Source organism: Haliotis rufescens, unplaced genomic scaffold (genome assembly GCF_023055435.1).
Source record: "Haliotis rufescens isolate VD_foot unplaced genomic scaffold, xgHalRufe1.0.p SCAF_6, whole genome shotgun sequence".
NCBI lineage: Eukaryota > Metazoa > Mollusca > Gastropoda > Lepetellida > Haliotidae > Haliotis > Haliotis rufescens.
Genome location: NW_025964334.1, coordinates 33,427,850 through 33,449,986, shown reverse-complemented (window position 1 = coordinate 33,449,986; position 22,137 = coordinate 33,427,850). Strand labels below are relative to the sequence as shown.

Below are 22,137 nucleotides of genomic sequence, written 5' to 3'. Positions count from 1 at the left end.
TATTTTTAGATATCAAACTTACGGAAATAATTTTAAATGTAGCATTAAACTGACACGCCGCGATATGACTTTTAACACTGCTCAAAGCTACATTGAACCAAACGCAATTTTCGAAATCGGATATCCTTTTGTTCGAGTCTATGGTAATTAATAAAATTTTGTTTCTGTTCGTTTGTATATGTATTTGTATTTTTTGTTCTTCTTAAAGACAAAACATACGAAGTATTAATATTCTGTAAATTCATTGCCCTTAGTTGGGTGGTTATACATGTTTTGTATTTTATGCAACTAAATTGTCTCAATAATGTCTGGCAGAAAAGCAGTTTTGATATTTTTTTTCAAAATGCCTTTGATCTGTTAACGGGACTCATGTCGGTGAGGAATGACAGCAATATCGCTATTGATAACATGAAGATTAATTGACACTTGATACAATTTACCCAGTTATCTCCAAGTGAACACTGTTCCCTAAGTTACATGAATGCCCTTCTCCATGACTTCCTCAAAACAGATTTTTCAGCTGATTTCCATAAAGGGGCAAGACATGGTCTTGTGTGGGTGCTCCAGCATTGACACGCGACACCGTTTTCTCTACTTCCTCTTCTTAAGAATGAGGCTGTGGCCTCAGACAATGAACTAACGGAAACTTCGAAGGACTTGTTATTTTTCAGAAATCATGACACGTGACTTGCACAGCTTAAAATCCCTTGAGCGGTAAGACTTCCGGGGATGCAGGAAGTTCTGTTTATGACCCATCAGCAATGTCAATGTCGCCTCCCCGCGACCTCATGTCTAGATACTAAATGCATTATTCACTTTAAACGGTGATCAGATCATGTAAAATAATTTCTCATCGCCGATGATCCGTTTTTGTATTTATTGTTTCGTTTTCATTTTAGAGTCATTTTTTTATATTCTGAGTGAGTGAATATGGTTTAACGCCGCTTTTAGCAATATTTCAGCAACATCACGGCGGGGGACACCAGAAATGGGCTTCACACATTGTACCCATGTCGGAACTCGAACCCGGGTCTTCGTGACGAGCTAACGCTTTAACCGCTAGGCTACCCGACCGCCCCCTTAAGTAGCAGCTTTTGCTGTAACCCGACATAAGGACGAGTAATGGCGGTCGAGATATATGTTTTAATAACGGCCATGGAAACATACTTTCTCCTTCTTTATATCATTGATCGGTCAGTACTACAGAATTCAAGGTCTTGGTAAAGTTTTCAAACATGTTATAAGGTTGTTGTGTGAAAGTTGAACCAGTTAGTGACCAAAATCATGCCCGATGCAATTCCCTATTTTTAACTGTACCATACGTTCCCGTGTTTTTAACAGGTGAACTTTTGACTGCCTTTGCATGTGTTTGTGACGAGTACAATCAGTGGGACAGGATACGCTGATCTTTTAACGAACACCTGGTATCATTACTTATTGAAAGAGGCTATCTGAACGACCACAACATCGTGTTTATGTACAGTGTGTTGAGAAGATCAGCATCATATAGCTGGAATATTGCGGCGTTAAACAACAAACAAACAAAATTATATACAGTGCAACTTCCTTAATGTGGACAGACCACCGTTTCCAAGGGATATAGTCCTGATCGACAATTTTCACCGAATCCAATAGAATTTTTTTTTTAATTTGGATATGTATACATACACAAGATCGCCCTGGAGGAAGATCGACTTCCTGTTTCATTGGTTTGAGATCAGTAACAAATATTTGCATCTTTTCAAATATATTAGTCACGTTTGCACAAACAGTATCATCACTATTGATTTTGATTCATAAACACATGTTCATGATAAAGTCGGAATCGCACAATGGATTTTATGGACATATTGTTTGCTCTTTTATAAATTTTAGCATCACTATATATTTTAAAGTGATCAGTTGTTTCTCAGAATAGGTTTTCTACTTTTAGCAGAGATTTCTTATGAAAATGAAAACAGCTTTGTCGCTTTTAACTAAAAAGGAAATAAACATATTGTGTTTTCACAGGGTTATCTGTAGATTGGCATCCATGAATTTCTATTCCTTATGTGTATCACTTCTAAATGCCTTTCGGGGCGGTCGGGTAGCCTGGTGGTTAAAGCGTTCGCTCGTCACGCCGAAGACCCGGGTTCGATTCCCGACATGGGTACATTGTGTGAAGCCCATCCCCCGCCGTGATATTGCTGGAATATTGCCAAAAGCGGCGTAAAACCAAACTCACTCACTCACTCACTAAATGCCTTTCAAAAACCTGCAGATTTAACTGCTGTAAACTGAATTTGGAACCGAGCTTCAGCGCAAGGCTTCAAATATTAACTTTTCTTTTCCATCTCAATGAATTAGATAATGCGATGCGGTGACCTTCACAGAGAATGTGCAAACATAGAAACAGGATTTTGGTTGGTTGGTTGGTTTGTTGTTTAACGCCGCACTCAACAATATTCCAGCTCTATGACGGCGGTCTGTAAATAATCGAATCTGGAACAGACAATCCAGTGATTAATATCATGAGCATCGATCCACGCAATTGGGATCGATGCGGGCATCAACCAAGTCAGCGAGCCTGACCACCCGATCCCGTTAGTCGCCTTTTACGACAAGCATAGTCACCTTTTACGGCAAGCATGGGTTGCTGAAGACCTATTCTACCCCGGAATCTTCACGGGTCAAAGGAAAAGATTTAAGGTGGCGGGTATTTTGAGATTTGACAATGCGCGTTCAGTAAGCGTGTAATTTTGCTCAAACTAAATCACTAATATATACCACCGACAAAAAATAGGGGAGCTGATCAAATGATAGTGATGGGTAATGACGATAAATGCCTACAATATCTGGAGTGTCCATCATGTTTGTCGATACATGCACGACACCTTCATGGAATACTGTTGATCGGGGGAACGGGTGGCCCGGTCGTCTAAGGCGCCTATATTTGGTGTGGAGGGTTGCATCCCTTGGGCACGCCAGAAACCAATAATCATAGGTTCGAATCCGGTTATGTTTCTTATGTTTCTAGGTTTGTCAGCACCATACCCGTGCTCGTGGGTTTCACCGAAGTGGTAAACGTCAGCGATCTGCATCACTTCGGGCTTTCCCCCCATATCAAGCTGACACGCCGTGATATAACTGGAATACTGCTGAAAGCTGCGTTAAACCCAACTGACTGAAACAATCACTCATACTGTTGATCATAACTAATCTATAGTTGCCCTTGGTATAGCCCGCCATTCCGTCTGAAGAGCTACCCCAAGTTGAGCCACGTTGCATGATGTGAAATTTCATTGTGATAAGCTGTTGCGTTAAGATGCAACGCAATGGCATTGTAAACGTACACCTCAACGATGACTATATTCAAATCATTACCGCCTCCATGGTCTAGTGGTAGAGCGTCCGCCCGTAGAGCGGAAGGTCCGGGGTTCAATCCCCGACCGCGTCATACCAAAAGACGTTAAAAGATGGTACTTGTTGTTACCCTGTCTGGCGCTCGGAATTAAGGGGCTAAAACAAGGACTGGTCGGCTCGGAGTCAGTATACTTTGTCTGAGTGGGGTATTCATGTTAAACTGCATCTCAGTGAGCTAGCACTATAAATCGGCATCAGTCCGGACTAGTGCAAACAGCCACACAAACACACGTACATGCACGTCGCTATATAAGTGCAATAATCTTGGACGCGACGTTAAACCCCATTTTACCTCACCTCACCTTCAAATCATTAACTTTCCTTTCTGTCGGTAGTATATAAACTTTAGTTATCGTCTTGCTATACGAATACTCTTTGTATTCCCGATCACGTATAAATTCCTGGATTACATTTGACCAATATAGGTTTCTGAGCACCGGAATTCAAGCTCGGAATACAATGGTTATATATTCTGTGTGAATACGAGGAGATAGGTATTTCATTACAGTTTTTGAGGAATTTTTATTTGTACAAGTGGAACGCAAAACTGTAGAAGACCAACAGTCTACCCTACTACATGTACATACCTAGGTCGGACGAGTCCAGCATGATACTTGCACCCTGATATTGCTATGATATGATAGTGTTACAAATACATCATAAATGATTAGAAACTTCATCCGAAGCTATATTATAACCCAATCGTTTCGAGGATTATTTTTTGTGCTGCAGCGCCTGTGATCAAGTGTATATAATCGATAAATTCAATAAGTAACAACCGATAGAATTATAAATTATAAAGTAGCATGAAATAGGGCAAAGTCATATTCCTTGGTATCACTGTTTATTACGAAACTAGTAACCACGTGTGCTTGGTGCTTAGTAAGATAGATATCGTAACAAGGAAAGGCACAACTCAACAATTACTTTCAGATGCTGTTTGTTTACTTATGTCAAATGGACATTGACGGACTATACGGAACTTGATTTATCGGGATGCAAATAAACGAGTTCAGCGCTTGCGAAGATGCAGGAGTGCATTCGAATATGCCCTGTGGTAAGTTTATATTAGTCGTCTATTTTTATTAAGCAAGAAGCCAGGCATTTGATATTCCAAGCGGACATGCTGGTATTAGATCACCAAAAATCCGTGTTCCCGAAAATGCGGGATAATAATTATTTGATTTCTTCTTTCATAAAAAAATGTATTGGCGTGCTGAATGACAAAAATAATCGGTTTCAAACAAAAGTCGCAGCTCCGATGCCCCGATCGATTGCGTGGGTAGTTAAATATACTTTTCAGTCAATGCATGGACCACGCTCAAAACGTTTCGTGTCAAAGCAATAAGAGAAATCGATATGGTGCCTGTGTATTGAAACGAGGTTTCAAGGCCTCAGCAAAGCTTTCAAAAGTTTAAGGGAGACATGAGGTGGACATTTCCAAATTTGACGCATCAGTGACATATGTTCCCGAGTGGGGCTTTTCTCTGTTGAAAAATTTACTTGCCTTTGCATGTGTTTGTGACGGGTGCCAACGGTGGAGCAGGATACGTTCATCTTTTCACGAACACATGGTATCATCACTGTGAGCTGTATGCGTGACATAAACACACGCTCATGATATAATCAAAATCGTAAAACCGACTGTGCCTTTAGCGGATATTTCATATGATAATGGACATATTTTTATTGATTTATAAATTCTGACAGCGATATACATTAAAGTCACACAGATGTTACTCGGAATAGGGAACTACATGTAGTACCAGTCACTTGCGAGGAGCTACCAGGAGGAAATGTCGACAGGTTATCTTATGTTAGTTGCGTGTTAATGCTGTCCAGGCGTAATAATCCCGATGAAAGCTATTCCATTTTCCTTGAAGGAAATATAGCTTTGATTTATCAATACAATCAATGAACGTATCTATAAAATGTATATTGACAAATTGGAATTTACCTGATGATAAATTATACAAACATGAATAATACAGTGTGAGTTGGGTGGGGACGGGGTGGGGCTGAATAGGTTTGAATAGGTGGGGTGGGGAGTTTGGGGTGGGTTTGATCAGGGTGGCAGCGAGGAATTGGGAGGAGTGGGGGGGGGGGGGGGGGGGGGGGGGGTAATGATAGAGAGAACGGGGGGGGGGGGGGGGCATGAAGGATGGTGTTTTAGAATGCAAAATATATAATAATAAAATAATTATTTCTTCTTTGTTTCATTTTTAGCCACCATCAAACATTTATAGTTCCTTTTGCCCAGTTGTTTATATATTTTAAATACTAACGCATCTTCTTAAATCCATAGAAACCCTCACAAGAGCGGTATTAACATGTTTACCTATCATGTCAGAGGGGACACATTTACACAGAAATCTATCCCGAATCTTTACAAATATATCCTAATATATAGCACTAAATTACAACCTCAAATATGTTCATGAGACTGGTAGGAATTTCTAAAAACAAAGTTACGAACAAAAGTAATGAATAATCAGTTATCAATCAATTGTGTGCTTTTTTGTAAGACGAACTACAAACATCAGGCCCAAGAGAGCAATTCCTGAACAATGCAAAATCTCATTCGACCTTGAAAACAATTCACGAATATAATAACGTTTTCGAAAAGCTTTCTTCCGTGTATGCATTTGCAACTATAACGATAGCTGTATAAAAGGAAGTTATCATTCTATATAGAGATTCGATAGGGCACAAAAACATGAAACTGAAAGCTATAGACAAATACAATTTAGTACTTTTCAAATAACTAACCAATAGACGCACATTATGTAGTTATTTGCCTTATATGGAGATCAGGCGATTGCTTCATTTTCTGGAATATTTCCTGCTATTGTTCGTTTTATCAACGTATTCTATATTTTGCCCTAAAATTGAAAAGCAACAAAAAGAGAGAAAAATCTTCAAAAATAATTCACATCGTAATAATGTTTCACAGAAGTGTTCTCTGCTTGGAAACGAATTGAATAAACAAAATAAGACATCGAAAGTACATTCGTTGCATTTGTTCAAATATTTGAAATACTTTTTTGAGATTTTGGAAAGAATTCGTTTCCGTTGTTATACTCAGTGTAGTAGCCGATCGGCAGATATCTTGCAGCAACGGACATATTTATTTCATATTTTGATCTAAAATAGTTAAAATGACGAAATAGACTTTAAAATATTCGCTAAATTATTATCTGCAGTTTATTATCAAAAAGGATAAGATCGGGTTTGTTGGCCTGAGGCTGTATAGGGACTATTCCATAGAATTTTAAATTTTTATCATTTATTATCATAACAGTCAGGCTGGTTAGGCTCATCATCAGCTCAGGTCCCTTGCCCCTTCTAAAGCCCAGACAGCGAATGGGACTTCTCCCAGAAAGCGCTGCCTTGTCAAACCCACCAAGACGTTTTTCGGAGAATGTGAAGACTCCCCAACACTGCAGACCATTACCCAGATTGTCAGAAGGGCTGTATTCCTGGCAGCAAACCCGGGCACTCTCCAAATGTCAGTCAACAGATTGGGAGGTACCATACCTAAGGCACCGAGAACAATGTGGAGTCGGACAACTTGGTACTAGGAATGCAAGCGTGTCATTTCGAAAGCGAGGTCCGCAGATTTGCCATGTTTTTCCTGAATATTGTCAATCACAATAGTGTCAAAAGTGACAGAAAATTCAATGATTTAAATGATTTTACTGGATTTATCAAAAAGGACAAAATCAGGTTTGCTGGCCTGGATAGGTCTAACCCTGTATATGGGAATATTCCAAAGAATTTTGTATTAATGACGCCCTCAGCATATTCTGGGTCATACCATGGATGGAGCTTGTGTCAAAACCACAAGCATGGCGAATGCTAATGTACAGATTAAAATTTAAAAAATGAAGCAAAAAGGGTTTGGGTGATCCTGGAACAGTCAGGCTAGTTGGGCTCATCGTCAGCATCGTAAGGTCCCTTGCCCCATCTACACACAGCCAATGAAGCGCTGCCTAGTCGAACCCACCCAGAACTATTATTATTAGTAATAGAAGTAGTATTAACATGTCTTCATGTCTTGCTGCCAGGAATATACCATATCATTTTAAAGAAATAATTAACGCCATTATCTTTAACAATTCAGTATGCATTATCAATTAAAAGTATATTGCATAAAAAGTATAAAGTGTCAAAATGTCAACAAACTTTCATTTATCCAGGTGTTGACAAACCTATATTTATCTGGGTGTTACCAATCGTTCATTTATCCAGGTGTTAACACGCGTTCATTGATCCAGGTTCTTACAAACTTATATTTAGCTAGGTGTTAACATTCGTTCATTTTTCCTGGTGTTAACACGCGTTCAATTATCCTGGTGTTGACAAACTTATTTTTATCCAGGTGTTGACAAACCTATATTTATCAAGATGTTAACAAACGTTAATTTATCCAGGTGTTAACACGCGTTCATTTATCCAGGTGGTGACAAACTTATTTTTATCCAGGTGTTTGACAAACTTATATTTATCCAGGTGTTGCCAAACCTATATTTATCTAGGTGTTAACAATCCTTCGTTTATCAAGGTGTTAACACGCGTTCAATTATCCAGGTGTTGACAAACTTATATTTATCTTAGTGTTAACAAATGTTCATATATCCAGGTGTTAACACACGTTCATGTATACAGGTGTCGCAAACGTATATTTATCCAGGTGTTAACGCACACGTTCATTTATCCAGGACATGACAAACATATTTATCCAGGCATCAACGCACGTTCATTTATCCAAGTGGTGACAAACTTATTTTTATCTAGTTGTTCGACAAACTTTTATTTATCCAGGTATTGACAACCTTATATTTCTGTGTGTTAACAATCGTCCATTTATCCAGGTGTTAACACGCGTTCATTGAAAATGGCCAGGTGATGACAAACTTATATTTAGCTAGATGTTAACACACTATTTTGCAAGATATTGATATTTTCATTCTTTCAAAATGTGAACAAACGTTCATTTATCCAGGTGTTTGCAAACTTTAGTTTTGCCAGATGCTAATAAACGTTCTTTTTTTCAGATGTTAACAAAGCTTAAAGTTTTCTTTATCCAGGTATCAAAAACCTTCATTTATCCAGATCTTAACCAACGTTCATTTATCCAGGTGTCAATAAATATTCAATGATCCATGTATTAAAAACATGTATTTAACCTGGTGTTAATCAACTTTCATTTACCCAGGTCTCAATGATCCATGTAATAACAAACGTGTATTTATCCAGGTGTTAATCAACTTTCATTTACTCAAGTCTAAATTATATTCAATGATCCATGTATTAACAAACGTTTATTTATCCAGGTGTTGACAAACTTATTTATCTGAGGGACGTTAATGATACTGATTAATGTCCATGGAGCAGAGTTTTATCCCCAGTTTGATTTTTTTAGAAATTTCATTACGCATTTACTTCACGGGATACTTTTCCGATAGCGTTCGCGACATCCTTTATATCACTAGTGTTGGGGAATGATGTTTCCATTTTGAGCACAAATGATGAGATGGTAACAATGCCTAATCTGCACTTAAAGCATCGTATGAGTGTGTGACACGGAACTTTATTTGCCAAATAGTTTGGTTTACTTATCCAGGTGTTGACAAACTTCTTTATCTGAGGGACGTTAATGATACTGATTAATGTCCATGGGGCAGAGTTTTATCCCTAGTTTGATTTTGTTCTAAAAAAAAACAACCAAAAGTCATCATATAAACAACAAACAAAGAGAACAGAAAAATAGCATTTTACGAAGGAAGCAGTTGCAATCCGATAACACATTAATAAATCTGTTACTTCACCTTCCTTCTCACGTCAACCACTAGGGTCGCAACCCTACTTTATAACCCTCATGTAACGTTCTGTTGTTGGTGTGAATTACAACGAAATCGGAAAAGTAATCATGTTTCGTGACGAAATAACAATAAAAAATATTGCAAACACCTCGCGTCTTTTCGCTAAGCCGGTTGAGACCATTTGATATTCTCATATTTTTATAAGGTTAGTTAAGGTGACGTGAAATGGGGTTTAACGTCTTTGTTATTGTACTCATATAGTGACGTGCATGCACGTCTGTGCGTGGTTTCTTGCACTAGTCCGGACTGATGCCGATTACGGATCGTCATTTGAGGGCACAGTGTAACGCAACTAAAGAAGGGGGTACAATTGGGATGGTTGTCCAACGACAGGCAGATTGACTTGTATACTCCCAAGGGAGCTGAGAATGCAAATTGAATGTAATAGCGTCTCCTTCAGAATGTTCTTTGGTTGTGATGCGTAACGTGTGTAGTTTGTGGCGTATTATCGTCATTATTATGATTATGATTATCACTGATTAAAGTGGGGATCATATCCATAGTGAAATCAATGGTTTTCCCCCCACCTAAGCTGACACGCAATGGCACATTAAAAAAAACCTCGTATTTCAACTACAGTCACTCACTCCCAAGGGCGACCCGAGTGTCACATCAGTAGAATTCTAGGCACACCAAAAACATTATTATCCTTTCCCCAAAAAGCACCGATATTTCATGTTTTTTTTATCACTGCAATCGTGGGGACACAGGTGGTCCAGTCATCTAAGTTGAGGTGAAACGGTTTTGAACGCCACGTCCAAAATTACTGCAGCAAAATAGCGACGTGCATGCACGTGTGTGTGTGTGTGTGTGTGTGTGTGTGTACTTTTGTGTGTGTGAGTGTGTGTGAGTGTGTGTGTGTGCGAGCGAGAGAGTATGTGTGTGTGAAAGAGAGTGAGTGTGTGTGTGTGTGTGAGTGAGTGTGTGTGAGTGTGTTTGTGTGTGTGTATATGTGTGTGTGAGAGTGAGTGTGTGTGTGAGTGTGTGTCTGTGTGAGAGAGAGAGTGAGTGTGTGTGAGTATGGTTGTGAGTATGTGTGTGTCTGTGTGAGAGAGAGTGAGTGTGTGTGAGAATGTGTGTGTCTGTGTGAGAGTGAGTGTGTGTGTGTGAGTATGTGTGTGTCTGTGTGAGGGAGAGTGAGTGTGTGTGTGAGTATGTGTGTGTATGTGTGAGGGAGAGTGAGTGTATGTGTGTGTGTGTGTCTGTGTGAGATAGAGAGAGAGAGTGTGTGTGTGAGTATGTGTGTGTCTGTGTGAGAGAGAGTGAGTGTGTGTGTGTGTGTGAGTATGTGTGTGTGTGTGTGAGAGAGTGAGTGTGTGTGTGAGTATGTGTGTGTGTGTGAGTATGTGTGTGTCTGTGTGAGAGAGAGAGTGAGTGCGTGTGTGAGTATGTGTGTGAGTGTGTGTGTGAGTGTGTGTGTGTGAGTATATGTGTGTATGTATGAGAGAGAGGGAGTGTGTGTGTTTGTCCACACGAATGTCTGTTGGTGTGAGCCCTTTCAGTAGGAGATTACTTTGTGATTATTTGTGTTTCGTTCAAATGCAACCGGTAAGCATGAAAAGTATTGCACTTAATACATGCACACTGTTAAGCGTATGCCATACATTCTTCGTAGTTAGGCTTACAACTTTTCAGCCACATCAAGAATAAACAGCGTACGATTAAAGTTTGGGTAAACTCCGAGGAAAAAACCTTTTTTTTGCCATTATCAAATCTTTTTGTAAAATAAATCATTTATATATCATACAGTCGATCTTCAATGGGGATAAAATGTTATTTGAACTTTTTCGTGACTAAACATGGTAAAAACACATAAAAATTGTACATTATGTTACAACCAATTTAATGCGAGTAAAAGCCGTAACATCTATCCTTGTTGTAGTGAGTGAGTGAGTGAGTTGGGTTTAACGTCGCCATTAAGAGTATTCCAGTTATATTAGGACGTTCCCCGTTGTAAATGTACACAACAATACAATTCCAATTATACATAACAGAGTATATGTGAGATTGCTTTGCCGTGTTTGTCAACGAAGAAGTCCTGAAAATTGTCAACATGAATCAATTAAGCTTCGGTTTGGGATGCAAATAGAAATTTCATTACGCATTTACTTCACGGGATACTTTTTCCGGTAGCGTTCGCGACATCCTTTATATCACTAGTGTTTGGGAATGATGTTTCCATTTTGAGCACAAATGATGAGATGGTAACAATGCCTAATCTGCACTTAACGCCTCGTATGAGTGTGTGACACGGAACTTAATTTGCCAAATAGTTTGGTTGTTATCCGATTTCAGGCGGGACAGAGCACATATAGATTTCAATCACGTACGAAATGAACGTCTGTGCGAGTGTCAAACATTTTCAAACGTTAGTCAAACGTTTGCGAAAATTAACGAATATTTTTATTTTGGTGAGTCCTTTGTCATCATCAGAGGCATGTTCCCCATATGCATATCAAATTATCATGCGTATATTTAAATTATATGCATTATATGTTATTTATCATTTTAATGATGTGTCTAATCAGGTAACAAATCATTAAACTAATTACACGGCTAGGCATGCACGTATCGTGGAAATAAACATATAAGTCATCATAATACAGAGTTAATGGGTTTCTTGTAGACCCATATCAGTATCCCAGCCATGCGACAGCGGCCTGTAAACAAACCAGAGAATCGATGGACCAAATAACCTAGTTAAACGATAGCACATTTATTGATTTTGTTGAAACTAAAAATTATATGCTATTTTTTAATGACGTCTGCTGCTTATTAATAAAGAAAGAAAAACGTTAAAGAAATATGTACATTTTCTGACACAGTGAGTGTGAGTGAGTGAGTTTGGTTTTCGCCTCTTTTAGAAATATTCCAGCAATATCACGGCGGGGGACACCAGAAATGGACTCAACACAATGTATCCATGTGGTGAATCGAACCCGGTCTTCGGCGTGACGAGCGAACGCTTTAACCGCTAGGCTACCCTTAAATACATGCAGAGCATGCTTATAGGACACGATCTATACTATAAGTGTCGTGTTTTCAACAGTTGGTGTACTTGGTATGCATACGGGGCAGGGTTTCTTAGGACTTCCATGTTGTTGTTCAGTTGACTGAAATGTTAACTATTGTGTTAATAGTCTACGGATTTTTAAGGAACTTAGAAATATAATTTGTCCTTAAGTCAGATTATAAATATCAGATAAGGACTGTATGCATTTGAGCTTAGTCCTATCGATTTACAATGTAGCCTTAGCCGGTTTCAATACTCCACCTTGTCATAACGACCACTTTCGTCAGCAATTTAAAAAATTGATTCATCTAAATTGAGAATAACTTTCGTGGGACATCAGTGCATAAATACCGTTCTACATCGAGAAGTGTATTATAATGTTAATAATAGCAATTGGCAAATAGGGAGGTTGGAATGACACAAGTCATAATTTTGTGTAAATAAAATTACTCAGTCTGTATATGCTCAAGGAAAAGTAATTCTGCTCAATAAAAAGTCTCGCCCGCATTAAGGCCATCGTCATTAATACGTGGGGCACGGGTGGCCCAGTCGTCTAAAGCGCCGCGATTCGCTGTGCAGAGTTGCGTCCCTTGGGCACGCCAGAAACCTATGATTGTGGGTTCGAATCCCGGTTAACCCCGATTATATTTCTAGGTTTTTCAGCACCATACAAGTGCTCGTGGGTTTCACCGAACTTGTAAACGTCTAAGACCTGCATCACTTCGGGCTTTCCTCCCACATTAAGCTGACACGCCGCGATATATCTGGAATACTGTTAAAACCAGCGTTAAACCAAAATCACTCACTCACTCATCAATACGTGATCATGAGCAAACCCATAATCTTTTACCCTTACTTGGAAAAAATGCGATGGTTAGTTAGTCGCGAATTTAAATTTGCTTGGTTTTAGAGTGAGTCCTGCTTCTTTGATCGTTTGGAATACTACCTTGAGGTGATTCAAATGTTCCAGAAACGTTTTAGCAAGTATTATGATGTCATCTACTATTATATTATTATGTAACGACAAGAAAACTCTTTTAGTGCCTCTAAATGTTTTTCTGAAATGCCATAGGAGAATTTTTAGGCCGAAATGGAGGCAATTCCATTCAAACACACCAACGGGTGTAATGACGGCCGACTTGTGTTTTGTATCGGGAGGGATCGGTATTTGCCAAATGTCACCAGCACAATCAAGGACACTAAAAGTTTGACATGGCTTTCGCCTACGGCTGTTCAAGATCAGTCATTTCCCACTCGATATCGTCAATGTGTGATTTTGCATCAAAATGCAAATATAAAATGTAGATTATACAATAAATTTAATGAGAATGTCCAAATCATTGTCATTGGATAATCAGCTTTGGCACAAACACAGTATCTTAAGTGACATGACCTTTTTCGCCATGCTTGTGGGTTTTAAAACAGAGGTCTATCCATGGCACGGCCCAGAATATGTAGATGGCGTCATGGATAATGATAAATATATAACTCTGTGGAATAGGCCTATACACAGCCTTAGACCTATCCAGGCCAACAAACAGACAACTTGACTCATTTATATATCCAATGTACCCGGTTTTGCTGCCAGGAATACAGCCTTTCTGACAATCTGGGTAATGCAGAAGGCTGCAGTATTTGGGAGTCTTCACATTCTCCGAAAAGTACTGAGTGGGTTCGACGAGGCAGCGCTTCCTAGGAGAAGTCCCATTTGCTGTCTGGGGTACGTGTGTTGGGGCAAGTGTCCAGAGTTGATGATGAGCCTAACTAGCCTGACTGTGCCAGTATCACCCAAACCCTCTTTGCAGCTTTTATTTATTTTAATCCGTAATAATAATGCAGAGAATTTCAAATGTCGAGATCATCTCGGCAATTTACAAATGTCGCTACACCTTGTGGCACGTGAACTAGATGTACAGTTCAGTATCATTGACTTCTACATTTACTGTATGTATGAATAATATTAAAATTTATAAATTTGAATTTTTTATCTGAAGTATTCCGTTTCCTATTCCTGTCGAGTAACAAGAAGGTGATGTGGGACGAGCAAGTAATAAAATTAAACGACAATTCCACGAAATATCAAAATTAAGCTTCCGCGTTCGCCATAACGTTTTTTATTAGACTATTCAAAACAGCATGTTGGAGTATTTTGGTGAAAAACATGGGACCTGCTATTTACTATATAGCAACCAGGCCCACTTGTACAAAGCGACCTTAGTGACTGCCGCAAGTATATCAGGGTATTTAAATGCGACGGTGGTAGCACTGAGGTTACATTTTGAAAAACCTGAAACATATTTACATAAAAATAAGTGATTGGTCGCTGATCAGATCGTGGGTTAGATTCTGATCTTAGGTTTGTCAGCACCATTCCCATGTTCGAGGGTTTTCATGAAAGACGTACACTTCTAGGACCTACGTCGCTTTCTACGGTTATCCGGACGATTAATCCTGGAGGATGGTAATTAACATCCGGATTATCGCATCTCTGGTAGCACACGGGTAGAATACAGGAAGCACACGTGTGGTACATGGCTACCAATTGGCAGTTCAATGTTAAAGTAAAGATAGTATACGGGTAGCACACCGGTAGAATACAAGAAGCAGATTAACAGTTAAAGGGCAGTACACGGGTATAATTCAGAAAGCACATGGGCAGTACATGGGTAGAAGATGGGTAGATCAATGTTAACTTACAGATAGTGTACGGGATGCACACGGGTAGAATACAAGAAGCAGATTAGTAGTTAAAGGGCAGTACACGGGTATAATTCAGAAAGCACATGGGCAGTAAATAGGTAGAAGACGGGTAGATCAATGTTAACTTACAGATAGTGTACGGGATGCACACGGATAGAATACAAGAAACAGATTAGCAGTTGAAGGGCAGTACACGGGTATAATTCAGAAAGCACATGGGCAGTACATGGGTAGAAGACGGGTAGATCAATGTTAAATTACAGATATGTACGGGTTGCACACGGGTAGAATAGAGATGCATGCAGCAGATGGGTAGAATACAGACAGTAGCAGATGACTGTAGCACGAACAGAATACAGACTACATACGGGTAGAATAGAGAATGTAGACGGACAGCACACGGGTAGAATACAGACTACATACGGGTAGAATGAGAATGTGGACGGACAGCACACGGGTAGAATACAGACTACATACGGGTAGAATAGAGAATGTGGACGGACAGCACACGGGTAGAAAACAGTCTACATACGGGTAGAATAGAGAATGTGGACGGACAGCACACGGGTAGAATACAGAAAGCATGCGTAAACCAATCACACACTTGACGTCATATCAGACGTGTTGTACACACGCAACATTCGGTAAAATGTGATAACTCGTTTGACAGGATCAGCAGACAAAGCTCATGCATAAGCAACACGCTTTTATTTATTTATTTATTTATTTATTTATTTATTTATTTATTTATTTATTTATTTATTTATTTATTTATTTATTTATTCATTTATTTTTATTTTTATTTTTCTTATTTTTTTATTTATTTATATATATTTTTTATATTTATTTATTTATTTATTTATTTATTTATTTTTTTATTTTTTATTTATTTTTTTTTTTTTTAAATTATTTATTTATTCATTTATCTGAATTTATTTATTTATTTTGTTGATAGAACATTAATATCAGTGGTATTAACGATAAAATGAAAGACTGCATTTAGCTCCGTTTGTGGGCAGGTTTGTCTAACTACGTTTATGTGCGGGTATATTTAATTTATTGTGTTTTTAGTGATGAAATACTACATGCATATGTATCTGCAAACATAAAGCCGATATCTCACACGAATGAAATAACACTTTTGCCATAACTACTTTCAATGACACAATGGTTTTCAAAGTACGATCATGAAGATCATTCTGAAATTGACTGTTTGGCCCTTTTTGTCACATAAGGCCAATGGCATCCATATTGATTTGTATGTACTTCTCATCTCCAACCTCCACGAGAAAGAGAGCGAACGAGTGAAACAAAACACACACAAGACTGACTGACTGAGTTGGGTTTAACGCCGCTTTTAACATTATTCCAGTTATATCACGGCGTGTCAGCTTAATGTGGGAGGAAAGCCCGAAGTGATGCAGGTCTTAGACGTTTACCACTTCGGTGAAACCCACAAACACGGGTATGGTGCTGACAAACCTAGAAACATAATTGGGGCGAACCGGGATTCGAACCCACAATCATAGGTTTCTGGCGTGCCCAAGGGACGCAACTCTGCACAGCGAATCGCGGCGCCTTAGACGACTGGGCCACCCGTGCCCCGCACACACAAGAAAACTTTTCACTTTTGTGTAACTTATTTTAAGTAATTTTAAAAGTTAGAGCGCTTGATGATAGTCGGAAACGAATTGTTAATAAATATAACTGAAGAAATATGTGTTCTTTACGAAGGCGCAATGATAGGAGCTCCTTTTTTATCACATCGGACCATGTTTCACAGGGACGAGGAAAATTAAGGTGAGAAAACTTATTATTATTTCACGTCGGAATGTAATTTCAGGCCGGGCGGGAGATGAGAAACCTAAAAGAAAAATACGGACGGCCTAACACATTTATCTTAATTCGTTACCTGAAAAAAATTGCATCTTAATATCAATATTGTCAGGTCCCTCAATGAGACAAATACGTTATTGACACGAAAAGCCAAATACCGTTTTTTAAAAAAAATTTAATACTGTTTGCAGATTATTGGTAATTAATTGAAGTGATGTGCTTTACCTGAAAAATATCGCATCTAAATATCAATATTGTCAGGTCCCTCAATGAGACAAATACGTTATTGACACGAAAAGCCAAATACCGTTTTTTTTAAATTTTAATACTGTTTGCAGATTATTGGTAATTAATTGAAGTGATGTGCTTTACCTGAAAAATATCGCATCTAAATATCAATATTGTCAGGTCCCTCAATGAGATAAATACGTTATTGACACGAAAAGTCAAATACCGTTTTTTAAAATACTGTTTGCAGATTATTGGTAATTAATTGAAGTGATGTGCTTTACCTGAAAAATATTGCATCTTAATATCAATATTGTCAGGTCCCTCAATGAGATAAATACGTTATTGACACGAAAAGCCAAATACCGTTTTTTAAAATACTGTTTGCAGATTATTGGTAATTAATTGAAGTGATGTGCTTTACCTGAAAAATATTGCATCTTAATATCAATATTGTCAGGCCCCTCAATGAGATAAATACGTTATTGACACGAAAAGCCAAATACCGTTTTTTTAAATACTGTTTGCAGATTATTGGTAATTAATTGAAGTGATGTGCTTTACCTGAAAAATATTGCATCTTAATATCAATATTGTCAGGTCCCTCAATGAGATAAATACGTTATTGACACGAAAAGCCAAATACCGTTTTTTAAATACTGTTTGCAGATTATTGGTAATTAATTGAAGTGATGTGCTTTACCTGAAAAATATTGCATCTTAATATCAATATTGTCAGGTCCCTCAATGAGATAAATACGTTATTGACACGAAAAGCCAAATACCGTTTTTTAAATACTGTTTTCAGATTATTGGTAATTAATTGAAGTGATGTGCTTTACCTGAAAAATATTGCATCTTAATATCAATATTGTCAGGTCCCTCAATGAGATAAATACGTTATTGACACGAAAAGCCAAATACCGTTTTTTAAATACTGTTTTCAGATTATTGGTAATTAATTAAAGTGATATGCTTTGTGCAATTTTAAGGGGCACTAAATACATCGTTTTCAGCAGTTAATGTATAAATTTGAGGGATATTAAATGTTTTCACATGATGCATGCAATTGAAGCATTTTAAAATGTATTGATATGCTAAAATTGATCAATGATCGAAAGTGATTTATTGAGTGTATAGAATCATTACACTTAGTCATATACGGTGCAAGGGGAATGTACGATAAAATAAAGTTCGTAAGATAAAAGTCTATTGAAATTGACAGTATTCTACAGAATATAAGAACTTCTATGGGTTTTTCAAAGTAAATGAACCCAACCAAAAATCCATTGTAAACCCTTTATATCACGTATACAACAAAATATGTGATTTCAATAGTTTATTGCCAACAAATGACTTTGGGTTATACCGCTATTTGACATGCTCAGGATATAGTCGGAGCCGTGCACTCGAAGATTACTTACGACTATGGGCAGGGCTTTGTTGTTTTTATTTTAAAGAATATTACTTGAAACCAATACAACTTACATAGCATGTGGACCAAGGACAACATGATGATATTCAAAGAAAAAAATATTCATTGTGAAAAAGATATCTTGTATTAAATGAAATAACATATTAACGTAAAATGTAGATACGAATAAATAGTCTGAAAACTCCGCTATGATATCACAGGGAAATAATATCAGTTACTTTGTACATACTTTTCAAATCAAGAATGTTTAGCACTGCGCTTCCCTTAACTCACAGGAAACATACAAAGAGCTGATAACTACAAGGATATAGCACATTCATGGTTTAATTATTCAAAGTGCATGCAACTCTGATCTTTGAATGATATTTAATCTTTGTTTGAACAAAAGCAAATAAACCGTCATTACAATTATTTGATAAAGTTGAATTGTATGAATTTTTCAAATTGTTTGTACTTTGCTGACCAATGCGTGAGTTGTGTTTTTATGCCACTTTGAAAGTAGTGTGTGTGTGTAGTGTGTGTGTAGTGTGTGAAATGTCAGCTTGATGTGGGTGGAAAACCTAAGTGACCCTTGGCTTATACATTTACCTCTATGATGAAACAAACGAGCACGGGTATATGGTGCTGACAAACCACGGATCATACTCGGTACGTATCTGAGATTAAATGGCATGATCGCTGGATCCTCGAGGCAAATGGACGCAACTCTGCACATTGATGCCCCCCGCCTTAGTCGAGTGAATCACCTTTATCTCCTTAATGAAAAACAGGCTGAACCTACCGAGTAAGATGTCAATGCGGAAGCTTGAAGTCGGTCACTGAGGACCGGATTCCCCAAAAATGTGCGGTGGAAATCTTTTACAATATCTATTGTGATTGGGAGGAAAACTCTGAATGTCCAAAATGAATTAATCGATTATTATACAATACTTGTGGGAAAACAAACGGCCCAACCTTCTGAAGGCATACAGACTATTTAAGTTATGTTCACACTGATGTACGAGCTGTGGGACTTGTCTGACGGGATTAGTTCGACTGTTACATCGTTGTCTTACTGGATTAGTGCGACATATATGTTGTTGGCGGCCTGGATTAGTGGGACTTGCCTGCCTGGATTAGTGGGAATTGTCTGACTGGTTTAGTGGGACTTGTCTGTCTGGATTAGTGCAATTTTCCTGCCTGGATTAGTGGGAATTGTCTGACTGGTTTAGTGGGAATTGTCGGGCTGGATTAGTGGGACCTGTCGGCCTGAATTAGTGGGACTTGCCTGCCTGGTTTAGTGGGACTTGCCTGACTGGTTTAGTGGGACTTGTCGGCCTGGATTAGTGGGACTTGCCTGCCTGGTTTAGTGGGAATTGTCTAACTGGTTTAGTGGGACTTGTCGGCCTGGATTAGTGGGACTTGCCTGCCTGGTTTAGTGGGACTTGCCTGACTGGTTTAGTGGGACTTGTCGGCCTGGATTAGTGGGACTTGCCTGCCTGGTTTAGTGGGACTTGCCTGACTGGTTTAGTGGGACTTGTCGGCCTGGTTAAGTGGGAATTGTCTGACTGGTTTAGTGGGAATTGCCTGCCTGGTTTAGTGGGACTTGTCTGTCTGGATAAGAGCGACTTGAATGTTAACTGGATAAGTGTGACTTGTGCGTTGTTGTCTGACTGGATTGAGAAAGTTTCTTTGTCTTTGACTGATTTTATAAGTATGGTCAAGGCGTTGTATGACTTTATTTATGAACGATGCATCCCGGAAAATCAATGTATGTGTGCACCGAAACAATTGTTAGCAAGTATCATTGGGCGTGGGGTTGCGGTTAACCAAACAATAAGACGTAGTTGGTGTCTGTTATCAAAATATTCAATACATTCTTGTTTAATGCCACTCAGCAATATCACAGCTAGATGACGTCGGTTTTGAATATTGTCGAGTCTGGATCAGACAATCCATGACGTGCATCATCCAAGTCAGCGAGCCTGACCACCCGATCCCGTTAGTCGACTCTTACAAGCATGGGTTGATGAAGACCAATTCTAACCTGGAACTTCACGGGTGCCATTCTTGGTTTCCTCAGTGTGGACATTGGTGCGGTGTTGTTACATGTGACGTTTACGTGTAACCATGGTTAATGAACATAAGACAAGTAGCATAATGGTATAATATGACTTCCTCATCAATCATTTGAAAAGCAGTATTGTACTGTTTAAATCAAATCTACACATTTCTTGAACACCTTGTGTCATCACTGATTTTCAGTGATGCGTTCATACAACTGTCACTGTAGTTTGCCTCTCAATGGAATGTGTTACAATAATCGAGACTGGTTATTTTCTGACTTTTTCGTTTTATTTTATGTTTTAATTACATAGATAGGATTTCACATTAAGACTCACCAAATAAATTTTTCATCGGTGATGTTTCAAGGGATATTGTAGATAAAAATAACTGAAATGGCAAGATTAAGGTTTCTGAACATATTGTTTTGGCTTACCTCATCCAGTGTCATAACCTGATGAGCAGGATGCGAGCCATAGATACAGAATGTTATGGCTGATGCTTCACACGTGCGTCCCGTGCGATCAGCAATGACACATCCACAGCTGCTCTTATCCAAATCCTTATCCTATGACCCTTATCTTCACTACAGCAGAGTCACATGTCACATCTGTCTCGAACTCTGGATAACTCGAGGACATACAAATACTCCAAATGTCGCGTTAACGAGGGTCTATTCTAAAACTCATTGCTCATACATGGCTCTTCAACATGATGCCGTGTTCTCCCCTCGAACTTATCACTGTCTTTGGGAGTGAGATTCGACCACTGACCATGCGTTACACAAGTACTGCTTTTGATAGACATGTTGACGTCTCCATAAATCAATACCACAATTTCGTAAAGCATTCATCACGTGGAGAATTTCGGTAAAATTATTCCCCATGCTTGTCGTCGTAAAAGCTGACTAATGGGGATCGGTTGGTCAGGCTCGGTGGCTTGGCGGATTGTGTGTCATCGTACCCGAAGATATGGATCATCGCGCATAGTTTGTTTAGTCCAGACTCGATTATTTCCAGGTCGCCGTATTATAGCTGGAATCGTGCAGCGTTGAACATTTCGAAAGGAACTCGAAAATAACTTTTCTACACACGGATCCGCTGCCATCAGTTAAACGTTTTATGTCAGACGGTAGAGTATTGGCACAGGTAGACGTTTATCTGTTGTGAATCGTATGTAGGTTGAAATCAGAATATAGTCCAAGCTGAAATGTTTGCGATACTACGACTTCCCTTTTACTGAAGACATACCAAGTGTCGAAGTTGTTTATCAGTCATCAACGTCGAAACGCCTGTTTCATGTAGCTATTTTCCTATTTTCCCTTAATTATTGTTATTAACAAGTTATCGCGTTTATCGTGTTAACAGGACATAATTAAACAGCATGAAAATTTATACGAAGGAAAGCATATGATTGAATGAACGTTAAACAGTGTTTCAAGCATATGAAAATTTATCAGCTTAATGTGTGTGTGTGTTGGGTGGGGGCGGGTGGGGGTGGGTGGGGGTGGGTGGGGGTGGGTGGGGTCTCTACGTGACGCTTGAGGGGGAACTCCACGTGACGCTGGGCGTTTACAACTTTTATCAAACTGACTT

General features: G+C 38.7%; 1 long non-coding RNA gene across 1 annotated transcript in view; it reads right to left on the bottom strand.

Annotated features, from left to right (window-relative positions):
* LOC125374894 overlaps positions 1-21,771 on the bottom strand; it is a 41,472-nt gene extending 19,701 nt beyond the window's left edge. The window contains exon 1 of the long non-coding RNA XR_007218789.1: positions 20,979-21,771. This is a non-coding gene — a long non-coding RNA (uncharacterized LOC125374894). The remainder of the gene's footprint in view (positions 1-20,978) is intronic.
* Between the last annotated feature and the right edge of the window lie 366 nt (positions 21,772-22,137).